Source organism: Lates calcarifer, linkage group LG1 (assembly GCF_001640805.2).
Source record: "Lates calcarifer isolate ASB-BC8 linkage group LG1, TLL_Latcal_v3, whole genome shotgun sequence".
In the NCBI taxonomy this organism is placed as follows: Eukaryota; Metazoa; Chordata; class Actinopteri; family Centropomidae; genus Lates; species Lates calcarifer.
Genome location: NC_066833.1, coordinates 21,904,089 through 21,910,142, shown reverse-complemented (window position 1 = coordinate 21,910,142; position 6,054 = coordinate 21,904,089). Strand labels below are relative to the sequence as shown.

The 6,054-nt window shown below is 46.3% G+C and overlaps 1 long non-coding RNA gene across 1 annotated transcript; it reads left to right on the top strand.

The window, feature by feature from the left end:
• Positions 1-902: 902 nt before the first annotated feature.
• Positions 903-5,718, top strand: LOC108901261 (uncharacterized). The gene is made up of 3 exons (XR_001963872.2): positions 903-2,889; positions 3,130-3,169; positions 4,577-5,718. It is a non-coding gene; the product is annotated as an uncharacterized LOC108901261 (long non-coding RNA).
• The last annotated feature ends 336 nt before the right edge of the window (positions 5,719-6,054 follow it).

Below are 6,054 nucleotides of genomic sequence, written 5' to 3'. Positions count from 1 at the left end.
TAGAAGATTATTTCATCACACCATGATTATGATATCCACCATGCTTGTAATTTGACTTCGTATGGTGAGTAAATCAAAGATTTTTGCGATGGTGGACGGCTACTGGGGGGAAAAGTAAATTCAGCTGGAAACCATGACATCGAGCACTACTGTGCTATTGATTTAGAGCTTCACAGAGATTTGTCAGTGGTCATGGAGCTTTCATCTGATATATTTGTACAAGGGTATGTACAGTATAGTGTAAAGTACATGTATGTCAAGAGTCTGTGTTTGTACATTCAGGAACATACAGGAATGGAAGCTTGTGTTCTCACATATGTGACCTCCTGTGTCCTAGAATGCTGCCTCCACCCTACCACACCCCCCTGGTACACACACACACACACACGCACTCACACACACCACACACACGTATTCCACCCTAGACAGGCCAGGTTGCCAGAGCTACACAAACTCCCACCCATTAGCGGCAGGATTCCAGGATAACCATGGCAACCAGTCTCTCACCCCCGGGGAGACGAGCAGTAGAACTGAAAGGCTCCATTCAATTTCCACATCCCAGTACAGCACACACAAAAGGACACACATGCACACTTTTCACACACTAACACACACTCACTGTCAAGCACACACTCACACAGATTCGCATACACACACACACACAAATACACACAGACACGGACACGTCCAACGCAACCCACTTGCTCTAACAGCCTCGCAGTCACTCCAGCCTTCCCTGCCTGCCTCCACTGGGGTGAGTGGGAGCTTGTTAGAGAGACCGCACACTACATCCTCTCACCCACGGTCCTCGACTGCACATACACCAGTGAAACATTAATTACACCTCACTCATTGTGATTAGACACACTTTTAGAGGAAGTCGTCAGACTCTTTATTTTATGCACAAAGATTATCTTTCTCCCTCCCTGGAGGCATGAAGCATCTTATCAACAACAAAGCGCTGTGTTGGGTCATACCATGTAACTGCAGCCACAGTGACAATATGGCATGTGCATTCGTGTCAGCCACTGGTGTTATGTCACATGGCAGGTACAGGGTGATGAGACTGGTGTCATACGGTTATCCTTTGATACCTCTTCTGCACACAGACGTAAAAATAAAGGTTTGAGAGAAGTTGTGTAACACAGAGCAAGGCATGAGGACATATTGGTATATGATAAAAGAGAGAAGTGCTGTTACAAAATCTCTTCAGTGGCTAATAAGGATGTAGTTATGATCTCTGTTGAAAGCTCCATCCCACTTGAGTGAGCTCAGCATGCTCCCCGAGTCTCCTCCGTCTCAAACAGCAAAATGTACTCACTGGGGTTAACCAAGAGGAGAGAGAGAAGGTTAATGACGCACAGTGGGAAATCAACCTCTAAGTATCACAGATAATATCACAAGAAATGGATAGAGAGGTATAGGTGTGAAAGAGAATGGGTAGAAATAGGCGATGTGAGGAGAGCAGGTGAAAGGATTCTGAGGGGGGAAAAAAATTGCAGGGAAAGCAGTGAGAAGTTATAGTCACAGAAATATAATTGATGGACAAATAGAGCTCAGAAACGCAGGATGTATGATTATCTCCTGCGCTCACATTAGAGCCCACACAGACCATTAGATGTGAGCCCAGCTTGAACCAATTTGGAAATTATCTATTCAAGAAAATCTTGAGTGGCAAGAACACAACACTCAGCCTTTTACCAGCACAATACCAGTTGCATTTTTGTCATCTTGGTGGCAGATAGTGGGGGAGGCGGAGATGCGCGCGAGGGTGCAGCGTCTTGCTTAGATGGATGGACAGGTGGGAAGACCGGCAGAAATTAGGTCAGCAAATATTATAAAAGGGTGCGGTGTTGTTTTGGAAACAATGTAGGAGGGGAGAGAGGGAGCGAGAAAGATCTGGAACAAGGGAGGGATGGAGAGGAAGAGTGGAGTGAGGCTGGCACTAATGACGGGCGTGCCCAGGGCCACACAAGTACAGCTGTCTCCCTTCCCAACTTCAGCAATGTCAGATCAGCATAATAAAACCCAGTGTGTTGGTCTGTGCTCACAGGAACAGCTGGGTGGCTTGGTGGAAAAAAAACAACAAAAAAAAAAACACATGAACAAGGGAGAGGAGAATTGTGCATCACCAAATCCTATGCTTCGAGCTTGTAGAGTTTCTTGAACAAATCCTGGAGGTGCTCAGAGGGGATTGTAGTTTAGAGAGGAGCAAGTGATGGTGGACACTTAAACCTCTGGCAGCTTGGACAAATCACTTTGCTTTCATTGAGTTTCCAGTGGCTGATGTCAGAATGGGTCCAGAGTGCGCTGAGTCACACATATGCAGGTTCTGCCCACCACCTAGTCTGTGTGTTTGTGCCCTTAGTGGCCTTGTGAAAAGAATGGACGCACGCACATCGCATGAAGTCAGAGGTACTTCTGCAACCTCACCTCACACCCAGGGTCCCTTATCGCTGATATCATACACCCAGGTCTTACAGGGCTTAACCCTGAACACACAAACAGATAAAGTCAGCTCAGAGACTACCTATACCGGACTTGATCTTTACATATTATTTGCACTTTTATTGGATGGGCCTACATGTAGGAGGATATCTGCCTGTCTGACTCACTCCTTGTCTGTCTGACCACCCCCTCCTTCTAGCCTGCCAGCACTCTCTTTGTGTCTCTCGCTGTCTCTTTCTCCTCCTCTCTCGCCTGTGTTTGTGTTAATCATTGCTGAGGTGATGTGGGCCAGGCAGAACCAGCGGATAACGCGATTAGAAGGGGCTCAGGCGCAAAGTCTCTACTCTGATCGTCCCCATCATCTGGGACTCCAGTCACATTTTTTGGGGGATCTCCGGGTGGAAAATGGCCTTGATAAGATCTTCAGACTTGTTACTTAAGGTGTGTGAGCCTCACTTCTTTTTAGCCTTGTTTTTCGAATGCATGGGCGCATGTGTGTATGTGTGCACCTGCTCTGCCCGAAATGTCTGCGAGCACTGCCACAGAGAATAGAGGCCAAGAGGGAATACGGGGTCGGGCATGGGCAGCACGTCCCTGGCAGTGCACGTGATTGTACACGCATATACATATCTGTGATCCCCGTGTGTGCATGCGACTAAGGATACTGTGTGTGTTTTTCAGGCCTCCAGAGGCTCCACAGATGAATGAAGCATTGGATCAGGTAAGCTGGGCAACAGTCCCCAGCATGTGCTGCAGCTGGCCCCCGGGGGATTTTGGGTAGCATGTCTGCCAGACTGCTGAGGGGGGGGGGGGGGGTAAGGAGACATAGAGTGACTCTCGTCAGGGAAAAAGATGAAGAAGGTCTCGACATGACAAGCGTGTCATTAATCACAAGATTCTCCAGGCAGTGTTCGTGGTTCTTGCTGCTCTTGATGGAAAGAACCAAAGGGACAGACTGGACTAGTCATGGGAATAGGAATGTGTGTATGTGTGCGTATGTGTGTTTAGTTCAGTGTTTCTTCTGTGGCTTCATTATTGCCCTATTTCCTATTCCTTCTGTCGTTGCTGGCTCTGGCCATGTACCATCAGCCCCTCTGGCAGCTACATCCATGACAGGTACAGAGAAAGAAAGGTACTCTGTAGGAAGCAAATCTGTCACCGTGTGTCACCTGTGTCTTGGTGCATGCCTGTGCAGTGCGGATAGCTGATTGGAATCCGAGGCGGCCACAGCAAAGAGTTAATTTCACAGCTTTAGAGAAGGAAGAGAGCGGGAGCAGCTGGTTTATCTGCAAAGTAGAGGGTTGGGGGGGAAAGATGAAGAGAGAAATCAAGGCACAACTAAACTGTGAGACACGGTGAAATGTTTCTGTGTGTGTGTGCGTGTGTGTTCCTGGCCTCAGGGGAGCCAACTCCTCTCTCTGGACTAGGCTGAGCCCACCTGAGTCTCTCTCCCACCCCTCCAGCTGTTTCCCCCACTACCTCCAAACACCCCCCACCCCACCCCCACCCCCAATCACCCATACCTTCATCCTCCAAATTCACTAACTCCCAGTCTCTGTCTACAACTACAAGCCTAGTGCTGCCCAAATGAACCCATTAACAGCGCTCATGTATTTCTGCACTTGTGTAATGTTTTTTGTTTTTGCCTCCAAACCACATTATTGATTTGAATTGCAGATAATCACACTGCAAAGTAAAAGTTGAGCTGCTGCACAGACGTTCCATGACCTGTAATACTTCGCACTGACAGCTGAAGCCCAGTGTTTTCTACTGAATCGACTCCAGCTTTTAGACTGCGCCACAAGCGGAGCAGTATGAATTCCCATATAAGGCAGGAGGACCCTCTCTAACCTCCTCCCTCCTCCTCCTTCTCCTCCACTCTCTTTTCAACCCCCTCACTCCTTCATTGCAACTAGCTCACACTGTCAGCTTGCTCTTCCCTGTCTGCAGAGACCGTGGTCTAATGCCCTTAAGACACACACACACATACATGGGCAAGTATCTTAGAGAACGTTGCCTGAGAGCAAACAGCGGTGGTTCTTTTCTGTCTAAGTACTGATATTTGTCACTTTGTGTTTTCCTTCTATCACTCACTGAAATACCTGTCCGGACATCTTCATCGCTGCAGCACCATAAACTCAACAACACAGTAAATATTATACCAATACTTCAGATCAAGCCTCACAAATCCAATGGGAGGGATGAGAAGAGCGGGAAGCGGAGTGGGAGGAAGAGATGGATTGAAGAGTGAAGATACTGAAAACGAAGAGAGAGAGAGAGAGAGAGAAAAAAAAACACAAACAGAGCTGATAAGGCCTTCGGCAGAGGAAGTGTCGTTCTCGGCCAATCCCCAGCGGACTCCCAGTATCCCACTCTTCCCCCTGCTGCAGGATGTGTCCCCCGTGTGGGAATACGCAAAGAATGCAGCCCCTTTTGTTTAGTGTGCGATAGGCTCCTGGTTGGCGGTCATTTGTGTGTCTTATGTGTGACAAGCTCCAGGCTTGGCAGGGGCTGATCACAGCAACATTCAGCAGTCCTTTCTGGGTAAGACCCTCCTAGGAAAACAATGACTGGTCTTATGGCTGCTATCTTTCAAAGCCTCTCCTTGGCTGATGGAACACTTGCTGGGCTCTCACTGCGCTTCATATCCCAAAGACTACAGTTTAAACAAAGAGCTAAGAAGGCATCTACATCAGTGGTTCCCAACTTTTTTTTTTTTTCCTTTTGTCAGATCTACCCCTAAAGCCCTATCAGATTAACTCAAGTACCCCCTTACTGACACCACTTATCATGTTCCAAAAGTGTTCATTTGAACTGGATGCTATCATTCTCATTAAAGTATCTAGTGTAAGTACGTAACTACATACTAACAAAAGCTGGATGTTTCAACCTCTGTCAAAGTTACTTTTAGTTCACAACAATTCAGCCATTTTTTTTAGCTTTCTCACCTGTTACCTCGACATTTTAATATTAGTTATTATAACTGTTTTCTAGTACTTTTAGCTAACTATTTTAAGAATTTATCCATCACTATTGGCTAACTACAATTCATTAGCTACTTCCAAGTACGTGTTTCAGCACCTTATCTGTTACTTTTAGCTGTTAGACTTGCCCACTCACTTGGTAACTCAATTTCATGTACACTTAAAGAGTAATACACTGTAGTCAAACAGCCTTGGTTGGGTACTACTGAGCTACATCAAAGCAGTTTCATCAAAAAAGTGATATCTTCATTTCATTCAATGGACCAATAAACTTCTTTCATCAGAAGTCAAGCACTTGATGACTGTTTATTTTACTGACTATGCCTAATTCAGAAATATACACCAGGTTGAATGTTTCAGATACACTGCAAAGAGTACAATTTCACAGTGGATTTTTCTCCCTCTGGAGACCTGTTGTTCTATTTTGCCCAAGGCGTTAACAAAAGTGCAACTCTTAAAAGGCCTTTAAATAGACTCTCTAAAACTGTCGAAGCCTACCTTGGCCTTTTACGCAATAATACGGCTACACAGAGAGACCATTTCAGCTCGAGGCTACGTCCTACACTTGGAGTGCTACCTCGTAGAGCGGTAAGGGAACATGATTTCTTTATGAGAGCTTACT